We start from the raw sequence: 26207 nt of genomic DNA on the forward strand, positions 1-26207 counted from the left end.
AGCATCTCAAATGGCGAGTTTTGTACTTTGTGGTAAAGAATTACTCCTTATAGCTTCGTGTAGTGATAAGATTTTAGAACATTTATGTCCCACCGATGTTGAAAAAAACATTTTCATAGTTTGAGGCATTTTCAATAAAGTTTAGCTGTGAAGCTACATTGTATAGTTAATTTTCATTGCTAGATATCTCTCTTTAGAATTGCTAGCGTTTTAATGTGATGAAGGTTTCAAGAAACATGGATTTAGACCCCAAGAGAGCTACCAACACAAGGCTTGGCATTGCCGTGGAAAAGAGACAACGTACTTTGCATGTAGAGGCCTTTTGTTTACAGCCATACAACCAAAGGAAGTAGCGCGTGAATTATAGCAATGGGCCGTGAAGCTGAAGACAACAGGCTAGCACAAAGTCATTGGGATAGACATAACTTGCACAAAAGATGGCACACTGTACTAATGTTCGGGCTGGTTCCAGGTTCCTAAATGAAGATTGACCTGCGCTCAAAAAGCAGACACTCCAATAGAATACACAAAACGTTACTTTGTATTTACTTGCCCAGGAGTGCTTTGTAGGTCCACTCAGAGGAAAAAAGTGCGAGTCGTTTTGTACAACCGCAAAATATCAATAGGGCGAAAGAAGCGGAATCACCTAGCCGTAGCTCAGCCCGGCCTAAACACAGTGCCCGAACATCCGTGACGGAACAATCCTTTTTCCGGACCAAGCGTTCTTTGCGAACCATTGCGCAATTTGACACGTCTTCATAGCCGTCGTCATGGCTAGCTGTTTCTGCGAGTAGAAGCAGTCGTCGTTTAAGCTAGAAGAATAGCTTACGTCACGATGCCACCGATAAGAGCCGATAGCTCAGACACGTCACACAAAGTTAGGTTCCTCGCGCCACCACCAGAATATATTGCAGTTCGCGCTTCACAGATGACAGAACCCACTAATTTCGCCCATAGCAGTGCTGAAAATGAAGTTCTCGAGCAATAGGATTGTCATCATAGGGAGAAAAGAGAAATTTATTGAAATCTAGGGATATTCTTTGCAAAACCTTGCTAAAACAAGAAACTCGGCGATGTGACAACGGGCTGCAGCGTGCCACGATTACATCTACATTGAGAAATTTTTGTGAAGGCATGTTTCCATTTCATTCGCCGCACATTACTTTCGAATGAGATGGAGAGGTGGAACTAATCGCGGTACTTCAGTGCACTGAACGCATATCTCTACAGTGTGTGAGTGCACTGGAATTGTTAGCGAATCATTGCCCTTCTTATTGTCATTTGAATCTTTAGCGGTGATGTCATTACATGTAGTCCTGAAAAGAAATATTTATTTTCAACCAGAGAAAAAAACGTATGCTGCAGCTGCAAAGGAAACAGACCAGGTAAAGCTCGCTGTCAAGCTCGCAATCAAGGCGCTGAGCCACTGGATGTGCACGCATGTGCTAACATTTAGCGGTAACAGCTGTGAGGCAAAACAACCTTGGGCAGAGTCCTAACGTGTTTGTGCAAGATCTGGCGCGAGGGAAATAAAGAAAACGTCACAGCATCACCCGAAAGGCGAAGCATCGATTTCGACAGCAAATTAGTGGACAGCTATACGAAGTAAGGACAGTAGTTTTATCCGCCGTATAAACTTGTAAACATAGGCATACTAACCAAACTAACAACCATGGTGTCATGTGCGCAGAATCAAACACATCTAACTGGATAACCGCAGAAACTCCCTTTCAAAACACTGGAGTGAAAAAGTGCGGCAACAGCAGCTAGCGCACTGACCATCACACTGCCCCTCCTATCAACGCTAACTAAGCAGTGAAAACACAGAGCACGGTGGACTCTGTGCCCGTCGCAGATAGCTTTCGAGAAACAGTAGCCCTGGTGGGAGCACGTGGCCGCCCACGCCGACTGGAGTACAACGCTTTCCCTTCACACCCTTCCCCCGGAGCCCGAAGCCCAGTCCAAGGTATATGTAAACTGGTAGCGAAGTATTCATAAAAGCCCACATGTGAAGAAAATGGCGGCTCTTTGCAACCGTCGCGATCTACGTATCGTGGGGATAACTAACAGCAAGCAAAAAATTTAAAAAAGTTAAGTCACAATCGAAAATGTCAGTGGCGTCACGATCATATGCTGCTTGGCGCGAATATTTGGATTTCTTTAGCGTCCGGCATTTCCACCGCTATGCTAGAAGTTATTTGCCGTTTGAGGCAGAGGAGAGCATGTGACTCGCCTCAGCAGAAACGTCAGCGTGTAATTTAAGTACAAGAGTGGCGTATGTCTTAATGTGAACGTAATTAGGCTGTTACTGATTGCACTTGCTCCAGTAGCTTCCTTAGGAAAGTGAGCGAATATGATGAAAATAAATGACACTGCCACAGAGGTTTCAAAAGCAACTTCACTTTTATTCGTCTAGCATAATGCCACAAATTTATTTGATCAAACAAAACATGTTTGAATGCATGAAAAGTACTATGGCCAGTAGACAGTCCTAATGTGTTGCAACATATGCGCATCCATTTCACAGAATCAGTCGTATTTCCTCGCGACACCATCTATTCATATGCAACAGTTATCAGACAAGACAACATTACCCCACACTATCATTTAGTAAACATTCGACTTACTAAATCTGCTGCCCGTCGGACACTCGGAGCCTCTGTTACGGAGAGTAAACGAACATTGTGCGACGTTTCTTCGCGGAGGACCCGCCGTGGTTGCTCAGTGGCTATGGTGTACGGCTGCGGGATCGAATCCCGGCCACGGCGGCCGCATTTCGATGGGGGCTAAATGCGAAAACACCCGTGCACTTAGATTAAGGTGCACGTTAAATAACCCCAAGTGGGCGAAATTTCCCGAGTCCCCCCTCGTAATCAGAAAGTGGTTTCGGCACGCAAAACCCCATAATTTTAATTTCTTCTTCGCGGAGTGTTCCACACTAATCGTCACGACGAGACAAGCGCGTCGGATAGCGCAGCGTGAACTTGCACGATAGCAAAAAAAAAAAAAACTGCACTCACACGCTTCGCTAATGAGTGTCTTGCACTAGATAGCGCCAAATTTAAAGTGGAGCGCACGGTACACTTTGAACAAACGCGCAGGTAAATGAAAAGAAACTCGGATGAACCCACCGCATTCAAGTCAGCAATGCCATTCGGCGCGACAAGGCGGCTGGTTTGCAGAGCCTTGCCAAGTCATGCGCCAGATTTACTGGTTGGTAGCGGTTACCAAGAAGGAACTAATTGACAAATAGAAAAAATTAACATTTGCTGTTTTAGCACAGCAAAAATACTTGAAACGGAATGTTTACTCGTATGACAGTATTTTGAGCAAAATTTTCGAAATTTTTACTTTCGCATAAGTTTTCAGGTTTCAGCGTTTCTCTCCCCCCCCTCCCCCCCTTATCAAGTCGCGCTTCAATCTTGCACCAGTACCTGATATCTTTGGCGATAGGTTTTGCCACGCTTTTCGTTCAAAGCTTCGCGACCTATTTAGATGGACCTTGGCCCAGACTCCACGTGCACTTCCGGACGCGCGCAAGCTCGCGTCTTCGCGTCCACGCATGCGCAGACGGTATGAAACCACTCGTACGCATGGAAACACCGCACCATCTCGGTGCACAGCGTCTGTCTGTTATCGCGCGCTTGGGCTGCCACCCGTCACCGCCCCTGGCCACGCATCTACGGCGCGCTACATCCAACTCTCAGTGAAGCAGATATATAGCATGCAAGAAAGTGCTTCTTGTATCCTTCTTGTGCTGATGTAACAGCTATAAAATATTACAGTTGCGTTTATCAGCACGGAAGCAGGTTGAAACGCTGTCGATAAGGAAGTACGAAGTGGCGTCTGTCACGGGTTCTATGAGTAAGCGTAGTGAGCGCGTACTGTCGCGCGTCTTTGTGGATGCGAACCGCCATGCCTCAAAACTTGTAAGGCGCATAGACGCAAGCTTGCGTGCGTCCGCAGGCATGCGTGTGGTTTGGGCTTTACACGCGACCGAAGACTGCGTGCTTCTTCCTTGCCTTCCTCCCTTTCATGCGCGAGATTGATCCCCGATCGGCGGTTCACCCTCGCAAGCTTTCACCCATCCATACAACATACGGCGCGCGGCGACGACTTTATCATCCTTGGAATTTATATAGAACCTCACGGTGACGCCGATGCCGACGGTGACGCCGACAGCACAAGTGCGCTTGGAGTCTGCCCACAATTGCTATCGCAATAGTATATTTGGAAAGCGACTCAATCTACAGTTTGCGTCGATAGAAGGCAATCTTACGCAGCGAGTTCGGGGTGAGATTCGAGCGTATGAACCGCATAAATATTGTGAGAGCGGCCTACGAGGAACAATTCATATTCTTGAATTAGACCTCGATTCGACTTACGACTTCTTAAAGGGTTTACCTTTCTTCGTTTAGCAGCATGTTGAGGCGAGCCATAGCAACGCTTCACCTAGAGTATGTACATCCACACTTTATGCGTGAATATTGCTTTATTTATTGTGGGGATCGACATGACTTCGTCGTCGCCCAGCTCGCGCGTTGTGCTTAGCTCGATCTCCGGGAAGCGCCACCATGACGGCAACATGGCGGACACGGCTAGCGTGCCGGAGCTAATATCCTGTCCAAACTGTGCTTCTCCCTCCCGACGTTGATCACCGCGCAATCAAGTGCAACTGGAACGCACGTAGATTGGCGTCTCGAGTGGCGGCCCCCGAGCGCCCTCTTCACACGAGCTCACTGCGTGCTGAGCGCATCATCGCCGTGGCAGATGGCCACAGGCCCGCCACGAGGTGTTTACGTGGCACGTTTGCTCCTGCGACTTCTCGTTCTGATGCTTGGTGAACCGCTACTTTGTTAGCCTTAGCACAGCAGGCACATATAGTCTATAGGTCTTGCGGTAAGCCCTTGCCTGTAAGCGCCACGACTGTCACTCCGTTCTGTATCTTGGGGGATAAACCTGTGCTTGTTGGCGACCTGACTCTGGAGCTTTCTCTGCGTCATGTTAGAAAGTCTATGAAGCCTGCCGTAGCGCCTTTGTGCGTTGCGGAGTGGAGGAGCGACGTGCCCTTTCATCACCATCGCTTGAAGCGTGAGACTTGTGCAAACGCATATCCATATAATTGGCGCCCAACTTGGTTTCGGCATGACGTCAGAGCACGCCCCTTCACCACCCTTGTTCCTGCTTGATCCTCTGGCTAAGTACTTAATGTCCTTCGAGGCGGGTGACATCGATAGCCTGAGGTACGTTCACCTTGGCGACCCTCTGCTTTCGGCCACCAGGAGCGATCCCTTCTTTGGACAGCCATTTTGTGACGTCGTCCACTCAGATATGTACCCTAGTCGTAGGCCTGCCAGTTTCCGGTTTCCTTAGCCGTTTGAGAAGCGCGCGGAACAGGTGCCTACTAGCTCCTGCAAAGTGCTGTTCCCGCTTGCTGAGTTGAGTACCCCACATGCCGTATAGGAGCCACCCAGCTTAGGTGCTGGCATAAACTCGCTCGCTGCCCTCTCTTTGTCCGGAGCGCCTTTCTGGGACTAATTCGTTGCAGAGCAGTCTTCCTGCTCTAAGGTAGGTGCCCGCTCGCTCGCTGGCCCCACTTTGTCTCGAGTGCAGTTCTGTATCTGGTGCGCCGTAGCAAAGCATCCCTGCCTAGCTGTTGGTTGAAAACCACTCGCAGGCCTCTCCTTGTCCTGAGCGAATGTGGTAGGCAAGTTTGAACGCAAGCGGCCCCGCTCAGTTGACAATGTTGCTGCGCTCTCAGACTACCGCTTGCCTCATACGCAGCTGAGTGACACTTTCGACGTGCGTGAGATGCACCGCACCGCCATCGATCCGTCCGGCGGTCGTGTGCGGCCTCATGCACCTGTCGGAGCGGCAACCCAACTCTACGATAGGCCGTTTACTGGGCCCTCAGGGCCAGTCATGCATTTGGAATAACAGGCACAGGTTGGACTTTCTCAAACCGCCGCGCCTAGGCCGGATCAAACGCTGCTGCAGCGGGGTGCAGCGGCGTTTGATCCGGCCTAGGCGCGGCTTCTCTAAGTACTGATAGAAGCGGGGCGCGCGGTTCCTGTAAAAGGGGGCGCCCGGAGGCCGCCACTCGAGGCCCCAATCTGGGTGCGCCCCAGTTGCACTTGTCACGCAGTGATCGACCTCGGGAGGGAGATGCACAGTTTGCGCAGGATATTAGCTCCGGCGCGCTAGCCGAGTCCGTCATGATGCCATCACGGCGGCGCACAACGCAGCTCGCACAACGCGCGAGCTGGGGGACGAGGAAGGCGCCTAGATTTCCACAATACATAAAGCAATATTCACGCATAAAGTGTAAATGTACGTACTCTAGGTGAAGCATTGCAAGATCTCCAGTTCCTTCACTCAGGCGTGTCAAGCAACCTACGGGTACCTTACCCGGCGTGCGGCGGTTATTAGGACCGCATGAGTACCACACATTACCTGAAGGTATTGCTCCGCTATCAACAAGCAGTGCAGCTGGACGACAACCCGATGCTAAGTAGTGTATTGCCAGTCTAACAGCCCACGCGGGACGGTGGTACCGACTCGTCAGCCCCCAAACTTGTTCGACGGAGGAGTGTAGGACAATATTCTGTAGCGAATTCATACCTCCTGACTATGAGCGCTACATGCGTCGAGAGGTAATGTGCTACTGTTTGGCAAGCTGTTTGCACGGTTTGCGTGCACGAGATCTTCGCGACGCCTACACTGTGTTTTGGCGGGAACACCAGGAGGCCGGCGGTGCGTTTGGATGCTCTCCATATCGTCCCTACAAATTTATACTCGGAAAGGCATATTTTCGACCCAGAAAGACATGAATCCTGCTGCAATCGGTCAGAGTAGCTGTTCCACACCTGTTTCCACCATTTTGCGGCCGATTTCTGCACGATCTTCAAGTCCAGCACTCTTCCCTGCTCCGAGCGGGGCGCGGACCACTTGGCATCGCGTTCGGCGCGGAGCACTTGGCCTCGCGTTCGGCGCAGCACACTAAGGACCCTTGTCGCCGGGGACGCCAGTCAGAATTAGCGTCTCCGACGCATCCAACGCTCCTGTCGCCTCCACAGAGACCCCTTGCAGGATGGTCTACTCCGTGGAAGGAGATGAAATCTCGCCCACAGAGTACGCCAAACATGAACGTTGGTCCCGAGCTATCAACGCATGAAACATGGTCTACCCCGCGATCACCTACTCGACTTCGGCCCCGAAGCAGGACCCTTCGACTTTACCACCCACCGGCCAGGCCACGCCAGCATCGCCCAACTACGGCAAGTCAAAACCTTTGAATCTGAGAGGGCATGCTCCAGATCTGAAACTCCTGGCAACGGACCTGAAAATTATTTTTCGCCCAAGCGGTCGACTTCATCTCAGGCATCTCAGGTGGTGCTTTGCTCCCGTTGGTGTGTGCGCGCAACCGCCACAATCAAATGCAACGACGCTCGCAGTAGCAATCGGCTCATAATTAATCCACACAACAATTCGCTCACCGAAAGCACTCCGGCTGAAGAACAAGCCAAAAGCCACGTACAAACTCAGACACTCAGAATTGACGACAAGCTGTTGCCGGTAAATGGCTATATCGCCGCGCGTGACGATGTCATCAGTGGGATCCTGCGCAACGCGATATATAATCAATCACAGGAAGAAATTTTTCAAGATCTCGCCGCCATGAATCCCAGCTGCTCGTTGACTAGTGCAGATGCGCGCCGTCTAGGCTGCACTAAATCCAACCTGTGATACTTATCAAGGGCAAGGAGGTCCCGAAGCAGCTGAATTTATACAGAGTCGTCCATGCATGCCACACCTTCAAGGCCAAGGTAGAATCACGCTTCAACTGCCAAAGAGCGGGCCACAGGACTGACGTCTTCCCGCAAGTCATCACCAACCGCTGCCGCAGGTGCGGGGAGGCATACCAGCCGTCACGAACTTCCACATGCAACTTCAGGTGCATCCTGTGAGGTGGATCCCACTTCAGGAGGTTCAAAAAGTGCAAAGTCCTGTTTGACCGGGCTGGTAAACACAAAGCGAGCGCCACCACTTTATCCAACCCACCTAGCCTCTCAGAGAACTCATCAACAAAGAACACGGGCCTGCAGTCTGGGTCATCACGCAACAGGTCCCGGTCCCGCTCCGGAACCAGAACCGGATCCAGATCGCCCTCCAGCAGAAGCCGGCAAAGCTGTAAGTCCTAATCCTTCCCACCTCTAGGTGGACACAAGGCCCATCCCACGATAAAACAGGTGAGCTGGAAGTCAGGACCTCCCTTGGTCGTTAATGAAAATTAGAAACTCAGTGCAATACTCGGACAACAGCGTCTCGAAATTGCAGAGCTCCTACAGCAGCTCCAGCTGCTCCTGAGGAGAGAACAGCCTCTTAAGCGCTCAGACACGCAAACCGCATGCAAACGCCAACTGCTCCACCGAAGCAACCCATTGTTCCTGCCCCCTCCTCATCCTCCTCTTCATGTACCTCGTCATGTGCACGTAACCCACCACCCAAAAAAAGGCGCCTGCGGAAAACGATTCTCAAAGCCTCATGGAAACGGACACACTGGTCCTGTTAATCTCAGCCGTTCAAGCAATTCAAGAAAGTATGGCTGCTCTGAGGAAGGATAACTACAACTGGATGGCTAACATTGCCAGCCGCATGACAGCTCTAGAGCCGCGCCAGGGCACACACCAGGCCTCCACGGCCCAAATTCAAACCCAGCTTAATGGGTTACTCGCTTCCAAGCCACATGGGCCGATTCAAGTAGACCCATCAGCCGCACCCCAACATGGCTGCACGAACTAACAGCATGAAAGTTTGAAGTGGAACTGTAGGAGCTTCCGAGCTAAGCAAGACAACCTGCAGCTCCACCTACAAAACCTCGCATTAGAAGAGATACCTGCCCTCATAGCGCTGCAAGAGACTTTCTGCAGTGTCAAACTCCGAAATTACACAGTAAATGAACCAACCAACCCGCCTCAAACACGCATTGCTGCCTTGGTTCATTGCAATTTCAATGCAATAGGCGACCCCTTGGTGCTCGCTGATATAGACACCCCCTTTATAGAGCTACTCCGTACATATAAAGCGACATAAAGCGGCAATACGTAAACCCTTAACCATAAGTGAACCACACCCTATACTAGTAGTGGGAGACTTCAACGCCAACTACACAAGCTGCGGCTACGCAAAAATACTGGAAAACAACTTCAGCCTGGGGATTCATAAAGAACAAACGGCAGTTAATACTCAACGATACTGTTCAACCCACCAGAACTGGATCCAGTATGCAGTACAACACAAGCGCATATCTTACTCTCGCCAAAAACACCAACAGTCGATAGGAAGCGGTGATTTCAATATCAACATTGACTTCAACCTCTCGTCTCTAGCACAAGTAGAGAAACGCGGGTCTGAACATGGTTGACGGGGACAAATTCTGCCAAATAAAAGGGGAAATCCCAAACACCATCGTGGATCTACACGCTTGGACAAATGCCTTAACACAGGATATGACTCTGGCACGTGTTTGATAAAATTGCATAAACAGGCCTCGAGTGCGGCCTGATAACGCACCGGTAGTAGTCCCTCACCAGAGCAGGATTGGCCACCTTGGTGCCGTACCCGGCCACAAACTTCTACCTGAATACAACAATAAATTACCAGCCTTCAGTCCCCAGCAGCTGCGAAGCTACTGACCACGGCGGCGGTCAGACCTGTTACGCAGCAGAGGGTGCTAAGAATCACTGGATCTGGACAGGCCGCCATTGGAATCTGGACCTGGCAACGTTTAACGCTAGAACGTTATCTAGTGAGGCGAGTCTAGCAGTGCTGTTGGAGGAATTAGAGGGCAGTAAATGGTATATAATACGGTTCAGTGAGGTGAGGAGGACAAAAGAAGCATTTATAGTGCTAAAAAGCGGGCACCTTTTGCGCTTCCGGGGCTTAGACGAGAGACGAGAACTAGGAGTCGGATTCCTGAATAATAAGCATATAGCTGGTAACATACAGGAATTCTATAGCATTAACGAAAGGGTGGCAGGTCTTGTTGTGAAATTTCATAAGAGGTACAAATTGAAGGTCGTGCAGGCCTACGCCCCTACATCCAGTCATGATGACCAGGACGTCGAAAGCTTCTATGAAGACATGGAATCGGCGATGGCTCCCAACAAAATACGCTATACTGATAGGCGAATTTGATGCCAGCGTAGGCAAGAAGTAAGTTGGAGACAAGTAAGTGGGTGATTATGGCATAGGTTCTAGGAATATCAGGGGAGAGTTATTAGTAGAGTTTGCAGAACAGAATAATATGCATATACTTAATACCTTCTTGCCATCTTTCGGAATAGGACCCCATACTTTAAACTACATCTCAGTCTTTCTTAAACGCCGAACAGCAGAGCTCTGCTTTGGTTCCTTATCTTCTCCTACCATTCCACTAGGAAGCCACGGAAACTCTGAAGTCTCGGTCGCCTCGCCACTACTCTTTAATGTAACTCTAGTTTCTATGGCTAAGGCACTATACACAATGCCTAATCTATACCACATCTTCTACGCCGACGACATTTAAACTGTGGACAACCACATTTCTGTGGTTGTCCACAGTGTCATAGAAGAAACGATTAAGGCTGACGCCAACATACTCGTGGCGCATGCCGCAGTCGTCGGCCTAATCTCCTGACCTACCAAGTCCGAACTACTCATACTTCGACTACCCAAATGAAGGATAAGACCTAGGCCCCCCACTTAAAATTCAAGCCACTCTGGACGAAAATCCGATTCCGAAGGTGGAAAAGGTGCGAATATTAGGCAATATCCTACAAATCAATGGGAAAAACTCCACTACAATCACCAATATAAATACTATCCATCACCAAACTATGCGGCTAATGATAAGCGCCACAGAGGCACCAGGGAGCATGAGCTCCGTCGCCTCATACAGGCATTTGTAATCCAGCCGTATAGTCTATTTCTTCCTCTATCTCTTCTCTCACGAGCAGAAGAAGAGAATGTCAATGCTCTGATACGACAGTCCTACAAGACCGCACTGAATCTTCCAAGACACAGTTCTAAGGAACATCTACTTCTAATGGGAATACATAGAACTCTAGACGAGCTGACAGAGGCTCATCGTACAGCGCAGTCAGAAGAGCTCCCTTCTGCCACCACAGGGCGGAGCATTCTACAGAAACTAGGCTTAAACCCAACAAGTAATCTGACACTTGTTGGGGTTAGGCCTAGTTTAACCGCCGGAGCCGTTCAGCAACTCCTGACCGTGCACCCACTGCCAAGAACATACATCCAGTCTGTCATCAAGCTAGACGCACAGTGCGCGCTCAGGCTCTTTACCAAAAACTGCAACTCCCACAAAGACGCTGTATATGTTGATGCAGCCGAATTCCTCGATTCACCAGAATACGCTATAAGAGTTCTTCCCAGCAACTTGTCGCCACAAACAGCGGGATCCGTCAGACCGGAAACTTCCGACGATGCGGCAGTAGCATTCGCAATCTCCTCCACCACTGCCACACTACTCTTTAGTAACTCAAAAACTCCGATACGATTTATCGCTAACGGATGGATTCACACAACCGCTATCAAAATTCTAACCTCCAGAGGCACATCCAGAGAATATGAGTTCCCGCACACGAAGGCCACCTAGGCGACGAAGCCGCCCATGACACCGCATGAGCATACATCTACCGAGGGGCCAGCTAGCCTAGCTAGGAAGCGCCCGTGATAGAATGGTTACGTGCAATAAAATTTCTCCATTTCACGGAGTATATTCTTCATTATGCAGAATCTCATAAATCCTTTACTAAATTGGAGCAGGTGACGCGGGGCCAGCTACAATGCCGCACTTTCGCTCCCCTGCCCACCTACCACTTGTACACCTGGGGCTGTTCTCGTCAGAGTGCACTCTGTGGTGCGCCCCAAGAACAGATTTCCACCACATTCTTTACAAATGCTCTGAGCTCCAGGAACCTTCATATTGGCTACTCACCGACCTAGAGCCATGGGAGGTCGTGGTGTTCCATCCAGCTCCGACCCAGCTGTCCAGAAACAGCTGGTGTGCTGGGCTTTGGAAGTCGCCGAGCGCCACAAACTGCCAGTCACTTCTTGCGACCAAGAGCTGGCGCAATAGTAGCATGTAAACATACAATTCAAGGTATTTATTAAAGTTTTCACCACCACTGTGCTTTGCGTTCAGGTGGTACGCTTGCTATGCTATGACGCTGCTGTCTGATGCGTTCGTCACACACGCCCAGGCTTGTGGGCGGTGCATAATGCGTTCCTACCACACAGCTCGCGTGAACTGCCCTCAGATGCTGTGGCTGGCGTCTATTGACAAGCCTTTTGGACAACCACTTCCTTGTCCTTTTGTCTCCTTGACTGATTCTCTCGTTTGAGCATTTGGGCACATCTGTACATGAGCACACTCGCTTTTTGTGCGCTGTTGGCCTCGGGTCGTGACTGGCTCGCTTGTCCCTTGGAGACGGCGGATTTTATATCTACAGGTTCGAGCGCCTGTGGATTGCGGAATGATGTGCGTTGACTGTGCTGTCATTCATTAAAAAACCAGCCATTTCTACCGCTGCCACTATTTCACTCATGCCGCTGCCGGTAATGCTTATTCAGCGACCATTTCACCGCTTGCGCTGCTGATTTTCTGCGGAGTGAACCTTTGCGTCTCCGCATTTTCGCTTTCTATCCGCTTAGCCCGGGCCTTGCAAGATGATTCGCTGGCACTGCCGTTGCTTTGCCTGTTGTTTACTGTTTTGGTGGTGGCGTTTGTAGCACCTAACTAAGGGTGCCGCCAACTTTGCCACAAACCTCGGTCCTTTGGAGGGATTACCGGGACGAGTGGTAGCGTGGCGCCTTGGGTGCTGCACTCTATTACTCGAATCCATTTTGTTATTTTCGATCGCTCCTTTCAGGTCGGTGTCCCTTATCCTAATGGGCTTTCGAATACTGTGTGATTCGAGTAGTGAACATTTACAGACAGTTCACCCGGTATTACGGCGCTCTCAAAGCGCCCTTGACCACATTGTAGAAAAAGTTGGCACGATGTAGCGGGGACCTGAGCAGGAGGGTGCCTTTCTTGCACTATCCCAAGCTCACAGGGATTTTGTTGTACAAGCTGACGTGAGCGAACTAGGCCTTGGGGCTGTGCTGCTTCAGGAGCACGACGGCTCTCTCCGATGGGTCACCTTTGCCAGCCGGTCACTAACAGCCGCCGAGCTCAACTACAATCTGACCGAAAGGAAGTGTCCTATTGTGGTTGCTCTTCGGAAATTCGACTGCTACGTCTACAGAATGACATTTGTGGTGGAGACAGACTGCATGACATTCGCCTGGCTTAAGCGCTTGCGCGAGCCCTCAGGCCGCCTTGTGCGCTGGGCGTTGGTACGACAGTGGTGTAACTTTGTTGGGAGATACCAGAAAGGTAGTTCTAATGTGGTGGCTGACACCCTGTATGTAGTGGCTGACGCCCTGTAGCGAGCCACCGTTTGGGCGTATGGCCCTTTGGTCCGTCACTTCCACGATCATTAGCAACAAGTGGAGACCGGAGCATGTGTCTCGAATGGCTCCAATGGCGCGACCCCCGATGGCGAAACGATCCCGAGAGTGTCAGCCTCGGGAGAGGACGTTTACGTGGTTCACCCCGTCGCCTCCTCTGGTACCATCTTCAGCAGGCAAGAAATAATAAAGGCAGAGTAGAGCAATTGATTTTGTCAACGATTCGCTGATGGGCTCAAAGAGCCGACCTCCCAAGAGGAGCAGTACGACAAAGTCATCGGACGCACACGGACAGCTGGTATTGCTGTTCGCGCCATGTGGGACACAGCTGGTATTGTCACGGGAACGGTATTTATGCATCTCCTTGACGCCGACGGAGTTTTCCTGCGCTATGTCCCATCTGTGGAGACTCCCCCCAAGTGTCTTTCAATGTGGTGATACCCCGCAGTAAAAGGAAAGCCATTTTCAGATGTCTTCACGACTCGTGGTTTGTCGGACATGCGAGGGGCCTTAGCACTTTTCAAACGTTCTGCGGCGTCGCTACCCGCTCGACACCTTTATCTACACCCACTCGTGCCTTGTGTGCTAATGTCTGGAGGGTCGCGCGTGCGAACCCCCCAGGCTTATGCAGCCAATCGACAGCCAGCTACCCTGTCATGTCGCGGCCTCTTACATTATGCGACCCTTTTCCTTAAGCCGGCGAGGCTACAGTTCTCTCCTCGCAATCACAGATGACTTTACAAAATGGCTTCAACTTTTTTCCCTTTGCAAGTAAAGGTCACGTGCAATCTGGGACAATTTGACCAAGCAATTTGACCGGATAATTTGGCAACCTGATTCGGCTTTCAGGTGGAGCTGATATCGGACAACGCGTCCTACTTCACGGCCAAGGTGGTCGTGGATGCATGTGCTGCCGTTTGTATTAAGCAATGCAGGATAACCACTTATCACCCACAGGCCAACCAGAAAGAGCGGATTGACCAGTGCCTCAATCCCTCGCTCGTGGCCTTTGCCCAGCAACTCAGAGATTAGGAAGTATCTCTTGACGAGATAAGCTTCTCACTACGGTCCACGGTGAACTGTTAGACTGCGTGCACGCCCGCTCTTCTCAACTTCGGGACAGAGATGCCAAATCCTATGCACCACGTTCTGCTGTCCGGCAGCAGCGCGTGAGCCACGAAAGCCGGCCAATCTGGCTACGCAGCGGAACTGCGCTCACAGATGGACACGGCCCATGACCTGGCCCGCATGAGCTGGACAGAAAGCACAATACCACCGGTCACCAAGAGACATGCACAAGAGCGGGTCAAGATGACTTCAGTGACGCTGCCAAATGCATCTCTGCCTCGCTGTGAGAGAGTTGGGCCCGTACCGAGTAGAGACCGAAATGTCGCCTCTGGGGACCCGACTAGCTGACTCCCCAGGGAGACCTGTGGGGGGTCCAGTTCGCGTCTCGGATCTGAAACCTTTCGTTGCCAGAAGCGGTGGCAGGTTAGAAGAGGAGGTAGTGAACAAACCGGAGGCAGGTCGTGACACAGCAGGCCTGACGCCACGCCACCGGTACAGCCTGCGGACGCGCACCTAGGCAGCAATTCTCCACCGGGTGGTCGCTGAACTTCATTCCCTACCGGGAAATTGAACGAAGAAATGCAGCTGCAATGCGAGGGTGCACATTGAAACCAGGACAGTCCCTTGCGACCCCGTTACCCTCCTATGTGTTACACAAGCCTCAGCATGGCAAACGCCCCTTCCTCGGCAATCACCAGGGCGGGCATCTTTTTGGCAAGCAGGCTGTGCAGGGGGCTTTCCTATTGTCCTTTAACCAACGTCGACCTGTCCTCCTTACATCTAGTCCCACACTGCCGCCAGTCTTGCCGACCAGGTGACCAGCTGTACCTGGTCCTACTGCCGTGACTGGCTCCTACCTTAGTGGACCTCGAACTGGTGCCAGCCTCGCCTCCTGAGGCAGGCGCCGTCACTCACTGCGGCTGGTGCGGCCCCTCAAGCGCCACCACCTGTCCTGAGGGTGGGCACTCCGGCTACCACTGCTAACCTGGCTTCCATTCATACCAATCTCCAGTTCCTGTCAGCACGCAATCTGGGGATCACAGTGATTTTTGTTGTGGCCGCTGCACCAAAATGGGAGCCATCTCTCGCGCGTTCCTGGCACCCCCAGTCAGGTGGACTCAAGCATTGCTCACTGATCTATGGTGCTGCCCCACCCTGTCCTCCTTGGGCTACCGACCTTTCCTCCTGTCAGTGGGCCCTTCCCAGTGTGTGGGACTTTCGTGACCGTGGCTGGCCCCAGGTTTCCCATAAACGAAAATTACATCTTCGCCTCTTCGAACTGTTGTGGCACCTTCTCCCCGACGTGGTCGTGATGACGGCGACACCCTCGTGTAATTCGCCCTGTTGGCTTAGCCCACTTTGGCTGAGTCAACCTTGCCACTTGGCCTCGGCCAGCTTCCTTTGCAAGCTGACCTCGGTCTTGAGGAGGGGGGACGTGGGGTTTGAGATGCCTTCCTGCGCGTCGTCCCCCCGCTCGCTCGTTTTGCTTAGCTCGACCTCCGGGAACCGCCGCCGTAACGGCAGCATGGCGCCCTCGGCTAGCGCGCCAGAGCTAATTTCACCGCACAAACCATGCTTGTCCCTCCCGGGGCCGAATCACCGCATCAGCAAGTGTCACTGTGACGTGCTCTGATTGGCCTCCCGAGGGGCAGCACAACGGCGGCCTCTCCACTCGAGCTCTCTTCTGATGAGCGCTTCATCGCCGTGGCAGATGCTCACAGGCCCGCAACAAGTTGGTTACGTGGTATCTTTGTTCCCGCAACTGCTCGTTCATGCGTTGCACTGTGCTGTATCTTCGGTGAATAAACCCGCGCTTGTTGACGGCCTGACTATGGAGCTTTCTCTGCGCCGTGTCGGAGAGGCGACGAACCATGCCGTAATGCCTCTGTGCCGTTTCTTGACCGTTGCTCGTTGGAAGCGCCTTGTGCAAACCCCTCTCCATAATTTGTAAATCCCGCGTAGCTAACTACTGTTATTGATTGACATTGTTAGTTGTAGATATCGTTGTAATTTGTGTCTACATTTACAATGAGATTCCATCTCATCATGTGCGCTTTCTCCGCTTGAAATGGTAACTGAAGCAAGAGCCCCTTGCGATCACGCCAGGCTATATGCCTTCCGCTCTTGCTCCACTTTCTCTTGTTTTCGGAAAGAAGTAGGGTAATTCCGTGCCAACTGGTCCATAATTGGCGTTCGAACATCTTCGATTTGTTTAAAAAAATGCATGCCGTATAGCGTTACTATGAGAAACATTATCCCAGCTTCTGGTCGGTGCAAAAACTTTTTCCCGCCGTGGCTGCCATTTTATGCTTGCAAGCGGTAGCAAAGCCTAATCTAAGCAACAAATTTGTACAACATAAATATTTTTACGCATCACCATAAAATATCTTTTATAATTATAAAACACATTGCTCTTTAATACGCATTAACTTGAACTGAATGTGTCTTACTTTTGCTTAAATATAAAATACGGAAGGTACAAAAAGGTGGAATTTCGTTTTTTTTTTATATTATCACATTAGATATTGTAACTATTTCTCCATGTTGTCCAGAAGGCGAAGGAGCCGATAAAATGTTTGCAGATCAAGAAACACAACGCGTGTGAGCAAAAATATTGGAAACTTGAGAAAATTAGTTTTTTGAGGCATATTCAGCCGTCAATTGCATATCGAGGTGTTAGAAGTAAAAATAATAAAGATAGCACAATTCAATGAGACGTATTTCTGAAAGTTTAATCGGAATAAATTTTTGTTTTGAGCGACAAATTAATCCTGGAAGTTGAGTCCATGCATTCAACCGCAGTGTTGCTCCGGGCTTGCTCTTCACTCAAGCACACTTTGCCACCGGCTGCAAATATACGCAGAACCAGCCGTCCACTACTGAAAAACAATTGTGCGCTACGCTTGGATGCTGCCAGCTTTGGCAACAAGGATATCTGCTGAAGCGCGCGAATACCAAAACAAAAGAAGAAGAATTAAAACCCCTTTCTTAAATGAAGATGTTTGAACGCGAATTTTTCTCCCAATGCGAATTGAATCAATGTCTGAAACCAACGACCACTCAACGGACCGAAGAAATGGTGAGCGACCCGATGGTATGCAAATGCAATTTGATCGTTTGTTTAGTAATGTATTTTTTGAACATTGAAGTTGAATGAAGACACATTTTGTTAGGTTGCACAGCCCTTTGTGAATTGTGAATGATCACGGGCGTCTGACACGATACGACCCCATGTATCGGCAACGGCATGCAGAAGCTATGCGTACCCACGCATGGTCCCTGATGCAATTGTTCAGGTTGTTCCGCGTCGAGTCGCTGGCGTTCAGCCGCGTTCTCCCGGTTGCGAACCTCGGGCTCAGCGCGACGACAACGTCTGCTTCCGTCTTGTTGATGCGCACGCTATGATCGAATTGTCTACCGATACGCATGGCTTCTGAGTGCCTTTGCAGATACATGGGATTGGCCTTACGGGCACGATCACGCTTGCGCTTACGTTCGTGCACGGCAGCCTTTTTTGCCGTGCGCTGCACCCGCAGCCTACCCATGGGGACGGCTGGGAATGCATTGCGTCACACGCGTAATGCAATGCAGAAATATACAGTTCTTCTGGTTAGCGTGGCGCTTTCCCATTGATCGAGACCATGCCATTGTTCCCATTGTTGTTGTTGGTACAACTGCGAATGTAAACTGCAGTGTTCTACAGAGATGTGTAAGTTGGTTTTTCTGCAGTGCGTTTACGGTGCTCACAGACAAGTCAGTGGGACACTGAAAGTTTCGCGTTAAAATGAAGCGGCAGCGGGGCAGGAGGATCAGGACACGCCGCACCGCAACTGGAGATGCGCACCAAGACGGCTTCAACCACGCTCCTCATCCCGCAGCTCCGAGAAGCGCTATCAAATGCAGGTGCCGGTTTTGGTCCGAGCTTGAGCAGAGTGGTTAGCGTACCTCAACGTAAACTGTAGAGAGCTGCCCTTCTGAAACATGTTCATCGATTTCTTCGCCTCCTGGACAACCTAGAAAAATAGTTGGAATGATCACTGTAAGAGCATCAAATATCATAAAAATTTGAATTTCTAACTTTTTCTACTTTCTTCCGTCTTTTATATTCAAACAAAAGTCAAACAAGATCAGTTCAAGTTGAGGTATACAAAAAAACTATGTATTTAATATATAGGACGAAAGTTTCATAGTAATTGATTAAAACGTTCATTTCGTGCATTTTTTACACTAGGTTTTGCAACCGCCTCCAAACATAATATGGCGCTCACAGCACGAAAAACTTTTTTTCGCCAACACCAAGCGGGGTAATGTTTTTCACAGTCACGCAATAAGCCATTACTATTCTATAGGAAATCAAAGGTAGTCGAGCGCAAAGTCTGGATCAGTTGGCGTAGAATGACCAAGGAATCAGCTTCTACATCAGTGAGCAACGAAGTAATCTAGTGATGACCTAAACATAAAGGAGTGACTTTCGAAACAGTTCTGCCAAGCTTTTTGTCGGTACTGCGATGCCTGAACATTGTACATCGCAGCAGCATTGCGCATAGCAGCCGCAACATTGCAATACGTAGTCCTTGAAAGCTTGTGTTGTGTCTTAATTTCTTCTCTTAGGCTGGCGTACTTTTCCACAATGTTGCGGAGATAGCTCTTCACGTGCACTTGAGCCACCGGAACTCGAGGACCTCTTTTCAGCACACTTGTAAACATTCCCATCAATTACACTAGGCAGTCGCCACAAAATTTTTTACCGTTAACAATAAAAGCTTGCCACATATTTTTTCAGTTTTTCCTAGAATGCGGCTGTTCTCTTCCGTCATATTCTTGGCGGTCCCTAGCCTTGGCTGATTTCAGATGTTTTTCCGGAGAGCATTTCACCAAAATGCTCATTCATCATTTTTCGTCAGCCCGTGCGCCTTTGCGAGGTATCCTGCATAGCAGCGTTGCTCCGCCTGCTGCTATTATGGAGAGTAACTTCTTGCGTAATCAATAAATGCACGTCGCAGGAAAACCCTTCTCGTTGCCGTTGACTAAAGTTTCCACCATGGCGTCTACAGCAACCAAGTGTAGCGATACCACGTCATGTAGTGTGTTGCGCGAAAAACACATGCGGCAAAACGGCAGACTATGTCCCTTGCGAGCCACGTAGCTTCGATAAAGGCAAACTTTGCACTGCAGTTGCGTTCTATACCTCTAAGTATCACGACACGTAGCAGTTGAGTCATATCGTGCCACGTGTCGAGTGATGTAACATAAGTGCCCGCGTAGTCTCGTTACTTGTGTTTGCTCTTTGTTACAAGTTCTTGCGGCGCCTTACAAAGTACGAGCTTCTGCTGAAGAAACGAATTGTAGAGCTGCGAACAAGGCTGCAAGAAGCAATGTCTGCTCAGTAGATCACTGTGCAGAGGGCGCCCACTAGCCGCAGCCCGCCGTCAACGGCGGCCGCACAGCTTTCGCGGCGAAGACTCCCTCGTGTGTGCTCCCCCGCTAACCACTCCTCCACCTTACTCTGTGAATGTGCTCCGTGTGCCGCGCAGACCTGTGACTTTCTCATTTATATGTGATAAATACGAAATAATAAACCAGAGGCCTTAACTTGAGCAAAGTTTCGCGCTCGTTGTCTGCTAAGTCGAACTTAAAATAGTGAAGATGCACGCAGAAGTTGTCATTGGTCTCTATTGCAGCCGGTAGTGTCAAGTATTGTGTGAATATACACGACATCGAACAATCCAATAACTGTACCCAAATACCTCGGAAAGTCGAGCAACGTAGTTTTGCGCACATAAAGGTGATCAGTTTTTTTTCTTTCTTGCTTTTCATAACTAGCAGGTATCAAAGGCTTAACATTAATTACAATAGTTCTGCTTCCATCCAGTATTGTTCGGCTCAAGGAAACCACAATAAAGACGAATAAATGGGATACCTAGATAAGTAGATTGTGGTCACGAAGACTACTAAATATTTTTGTGAATATAGTTGATGTTCTGCTCTGTACCCACGCATAGACGACTAACACCCTGACAGTTATAAAGAAACTGTTGCTCGCGTCACACACATGACAATTGAAATTAAAATACATTGGGTTTTGGATACTCAGGTCAATGCACAATACCGCCTTTGAATTGCATAGTAGGTCATACACACACTTTCTACTCGAGTGTCATAAGATTAAGAAAACATATATTTAGCAAAGGCTCCCAATTTCCTGGTTAACTTGTGAAAGGTGGAATAATTAGCATCTCAAATGGCGAGTTTTGTACTTTATGGTAAAGAATTACTCCTTATAGCTTCGTGTAGTGATAAGATTTTAGAACATTTATGTCCCGCCGATGTTGAAAAAATATTTTCATAGTTTGAGGCATTTTTAATAAAGTTTAGCTGTCAAGCTACATTGTATAGTTATTTTCATTGCTAGATCTCTCTCTTTAGAATTGCTAGCGTTTTAATGTGATGAAGGTTTCAAGAAACATGGATTTAGACCCCAAGAGAGCTACCAACACAAGGCTTGGCATTGCCGTGGAACAGAGACAACGTACTTTGCATGTAGAGGCCTTTTGTTTACAGCCATACAACCAAAGGTAATAGCGCGTGAATTATAGCAATGGGCCGTGAAGCTGAAGACAACAGGCTAGCACAAAGTCATTGGGATAGACATAACTTGCACAAAAGATGGCACAGTGTACTAATGTTCGGGCTGGTTCCAGGTTCCTAAATGAAGATTGGCCTGCGCTCAAAAAGCAGACACTCCTATAAAATACACAAAACGTTACTTTGTATTTACTTGCCCAGGAGTGCTTTGTAGGCCCACTCAGAGGAAAAAAGTGCGTGTCGTTTTGTACAACCGCAAAATATCAATAGAGCGAAAGAAGCGGAATCACCTAGCCGTAGCTCCGCCCGGCCTAAACACAGTGCCCGAACATCCGTGACGGAACAATCCTTTTTCCGGACCAAGCGTTCTTTGCGAACCACTGCGCAATTTGACACGTCTTCATAGCCGTCGTCATGGCTAGCTGTTTCTGCGAGTAGAAGCAGTCGTCGTTTAAGCTAGAAGAATAGCTTACGTCACGATGCCACCGATAAGAGCCGATAGCTCAGACACGTCACACAAAGTTAGGTTCCTCGCGCCACCACCAGAATATATTGCAGTTCGCGCTTCACAGATGACAGAACCCACTAATTTCGCCCATAGCAGTGCTGAAAATGAAGTTCTCGAGCAATAGGATGTCATCATAGGGAGAAAAGAGAAATTTATTGAAATCTAGGGATATTCTTTACAAAACCTTGCTAAAACAAGAAACTCGGCGATGTGACAACGGGCTGCAGCGTGCCACGATTACATCTACATTGAGAAATTTTTGTGAAGGCATGTTTCCATTTCATTCGCCGCACATTACTTTCGAATGAGATGGAGCGGTGGAACTAATCGTGGTACTTCAGTGCACTGAACGCATATCTCTACAGTGTGTGAGTGCACTGGAATTGTTAGCGAATCATTGCCCTTCTTATTGTCATTTGAATCTTTAGCGTTGATGTCATTACATGTAGTCCTGAAAAGAAATATTTATTTTCAACCAGAGAGGAAACGCATGCTGGAGCTGTAAACGAAACAGACCAGGTAAAGCTCGCTGTCGGCTTACACATTCGTCTAGTGCCGTGTTCGGCAATCAAGGCGCTGAGCCACTGGATCTGCACGCCTGTGCTAACATTTAGCGGTAACAGCTGTGAGGCAAAGCAACCTTGGGCAGAGTCCTAACCGCCAGATAATTGTGTAGTTGTTTTCGTGCGACTGCGCTGGCCGACGGGCTTGGCATCCAACAATAGGATCAGCAGTCTACACCTAAAGCTTTCGTTGGCCTCCAAAGAAAGTATGTTCTGTGCAGGGATGCGATTTCGACAACCGTACGGCTGGCCTTTTCCTGCATCGCTTTCCACGCTGAAATCTCGAAGCGCCCATCAAGTCGAATGGCGGGGCATTTGAATATATAGCTCCAAAGGAAGAACAACAAAACAAATTTCGCGCCTTCGAAAACAAAATGACGTCACTTCCGCTTTTAACGGACATGGCGTCACATTATTTTTTCTTCCGCCGGAAGTGTTCCCACCACATACAGAGAGCGCTAAGCCTCATGGACCGCCGATGGACCGCCATGTTTTGAACGTATGGGCTCCTATGGAAGCTTCGCTACCAGGTATACTTACCTTGGCTCGTACGCGTGCAAACACCGCACGATCTCGGTGTACAGCGTCTGTCTGTTATCGCGCGCTTCTACTGCCACCCGTCGCCGCCCCTGGCCATGCATCTAGGGCGCGCTAAATTCAAGTCTCACTGAAGCAGATATATAGCTTGCAAGAAAGTGCTTCTTGTATCCTGCTTGTGCTGATGTAACAGCTATAAAATATTACAGTTGCGTTTATCAGCATCGAAGCAGGTTGAAACGCTGTCGATAAGGAAGTACGAAGTGGCGTCTGTCACGGGTTCTATGAGTAAGCGTAGTGAGCGCGTACTGTCGCGCGTCTTTGTGGATGCGAACCGCCATGCCTCAAAACTTGTAAGGCGGATAGACGCGAGCTTGCGTGCGTCCGCAGGCATACGTGTTGGTTTGGCCTTTACACGCGACCGAAGACTGCGTGCTTCTTCCTTGCCTTCCTCCCTTTCATGCGCGACATTGATCCCCGATCGCCGGTTCATCCTCGCATGCTTTCACTCGTCCGTACAATGTACGGCGCGCGGCTACGACTTTATCATCCTTGGAATTTATATAGAACCTCACGGTGACGCCGACGGCACAATTGCGCTTGGAGTGCGCCCACAATTGCTATCGCAATAGTATATTTGGAACGCGACTCAACCTACAGTTTGCGTCGATAGAAGGCAGTCTTACGCAGCGAGTTCCGGGTGAGATTTGAGCGCATGAACCGCATAAATTTTGTGAGAGCGGCCTACGAGGAACATTTGATATTCTTGAACTAGAGCTTGATACGACTTACGACTTCTTAAAGGGCGTACCTTTCTTAGTTTAGCAGCATGTTGAGGCGAGCCATAGCAACGCTTCACCTAGAGTACGAACATTTACACTTTATGCGTGAATATTGCTTTACTTACTGCGGGGATCGACGTGACTTCGTCGTCCCCCAGCTCGCGCGTTGTGCTTAGCTCGATCTCCGGGAAGCGCCACCGTCACGGCAACATGGCGGACACGGCTAGCGTGCCGGAGCTAATATCCTGTGCAAACTGTGCTTCTCCCTCCCGAGGTTGATCACCGCGCAATCAAGTGTAACAGGAACGGGAACGCACCCAGATTGGCGTCTCGAGTGGCGGCCCCCGAGCGCCCTCTTCACACGAGCTCACTTCGTGCTGAGCGCAGGGCCCGCACACTCTCAAGTTCACCAAATGGCCACAGAGGGCGAAAAAATCGACCGCGCGGCGCTGATAAAGAAACAGGCATAGTACACCAATTAAAAAGGTTCCCCGTTGAGCACATTATCTCCCGCTAGAGGCGCCGTAGTAAGCGCAATTTTAACCTACAAACTTTCTTCAACAGTAAACGGAGCGTTGTTATTGCATGATAAAGACTACAAAATTATAATTCCTAATTTTACATTGTACTTTTCATTACCAACTTTGTTGTTTTTTGTCATTTTAAACGCAAAATAGCCTTCAGCATCATCGACCTCCCACGTGACCTGTGGCCTGGATTTAAAATTTTTACCGGTATGTTCGCGTGCGCGGCAGGTACGGATTCCTTGGTTCGTACATTGGTTGGTTATTTTGTGCTAACACCAGTTTACTGCGCTTCGATGTCTCGCGTTGTTTAATTTGGGATGTAAGCCTGAAAGCTAGGCTTCAGTCGTGAGCCATGTGGAACACGTCTGCATCGAAATGGGAGCCGGGTCCTGCTGCAACTGGGGACAGCAATACCGGTGAGTCGTTTAACATCACTGCTTCAATCGCTATGTAATTTATCCGTCTCGTTAAGTTAACGAACTAGATGCTGCATTACATAAGGGCAGTCAGGACCCTCCGTTGCTGTTTCCGAAATAAACTTTCAGTTGCGAGGCCATCATTATACACACATTCACGAAAGAGAAACGATATCGGAACGCGCGTCACATTTTTCATCTCGTTGTAGCCGTAGCCATAAGTGACTGAGTTGCCTTATTAATATATCTTTTTTTTTGAGTCCGCCGACAACATCTTTCGTTCACAGAACCGAATAACCTTTTGATAAACTGAAGCTAAAGTACTGAATTTAATGTATTAAACATTTGCACACATGATAATTCACCCATATTTCGTACCTGTTGGTTCCAAATGTTCTTGCTGTTCAGTTTGGCTTACCTCAGGACATCTATTTTTGCAGTAGTGAAGCGGTGCTTCACGTTCATGCACAAAAAGAATGCATCATTTCTAATAGCTTCATGTCTTTCATTTATTTGCTTGTGAAATCAGCAGTGTGGTCTCTTCTAGTGTATAAACGAGCGCACAAATGTACTTATTTGTGATCTTAATAATACTTAAGCTGTTGACATGCATTGTAGTTACGCAGACATCACTTTTACGGAGAGTAACCATATTTATTTACCATGCTGCTTAAGCACCCTAGAACAAACAGTACATTTGCATGTGTTCTGTAGTCACAAACCATTGCAATGTATATGTCGCACCTTTACGCATCTTATATTGCAAAATTGTGATTATTCAATTTCTGATGCAGTCAAAATTTCTGTTCCAGACATGCAGTAATGAGGATGGCACCAGTATAAAGCAACACACTCCATGCACTAAACAGAAGCTGCTGCCTGCTACAACAAGGTCATTGTGTGGACTTTGGCTGCTACTACAAGGTAAACAACACCTGGTTCAGAAATAAATATGCTTGATATATGCTGTATTGGCTTGCTAGTCATGAGATACATGTCAGTTGTTTGTAGCAGATGATATGAACATTTGTTCATGTTTACAGTTCAGCATAATTAGTTCGAACATAAAAGAAAACACTACATGAGTTTGGATAATCTCTGCTGTATCTCATGTGCCATTGTTCTGCCCCAACAGAGTCTGTGCCAAGTACATCTTGGTCATCACGGGAGCCCCCATCTACACCAACAGGAAGGAGCTGGAGCTGAATTCGCAAGACCACAAACAAAGAAGCCATTGCAGAATTATTTGGATGAGATATCAAGTCTACGGACGACTGTTTCAAGAGTGAAAAGAGCTTACGCCATCATTCCACCAGCACGGATATTGGCCGAGTCATCCAGGTACGTCAACAACAAAAATTATTTGTCTTCAGATGTACCTGCAACCTCTGAACAAGCACAGATGACGCTGGCTAAGAGTGTTCTGTCAGCTTGCCCTTCCTTAGTGAGCTTCCTGGCCTTGCCAGCTCTTGCCAAGTATAATTTTGTTTCAATGAATGCAAGCATTTTCATTCCACACTTTTGTTAGAGATCATTCCTATCCCTCATACAAACAATAAAGGTCAACCGATTCTTTGCTCATACTTAATGCCAGTCACTGTCTAGTAGCATAACATATGTGTAGCAGTTCTTTCTAGTGTATGTTGCCATGTGCAATTCCTCTCCTGAAATAGCTGATGCAGCATTGGCGTGTGTCTTGCATT

The 26207-nt window shown here is 48.9% G+C and overlaps 1 long non-coding RNA gene across 1 annotated transcript; it reads left to right on the forward strand.

Annotated features, from left to right (window-relative positions):
• The first annotated feature begins 24430 nt into the window (after positions 1-24430).
• On the forward strand, positions 24431-25704 carry LOC129385493 (uncharacterized). The gene is made up of 3 exons (XR_008613001.1): positions 24431-24504; positions 25317-25428; positions 25640-25704. It is a non-coding gene; the product is annotated as an uncharacterized lncRNA (long non-coding RNA).
• Positions 25705-26207: the final 503 nt, after the last annotated feature.

This window comes from Dermacentor andersoni, chromosome 7 (assembly GCF_023375885.2).
Source record: "Dermacentor andersoni chromosome 7, qqDerAnde1_hic_scaffold, whole genome shotgun sequence".
NCBI classification, from domain to species: domain Eukaryota; kingdom Metazoa; phylum Arthropoda; class Arachnida; order Ixodida; family Ixodidae; genus Dermacentor; species Dermacentor andersoni.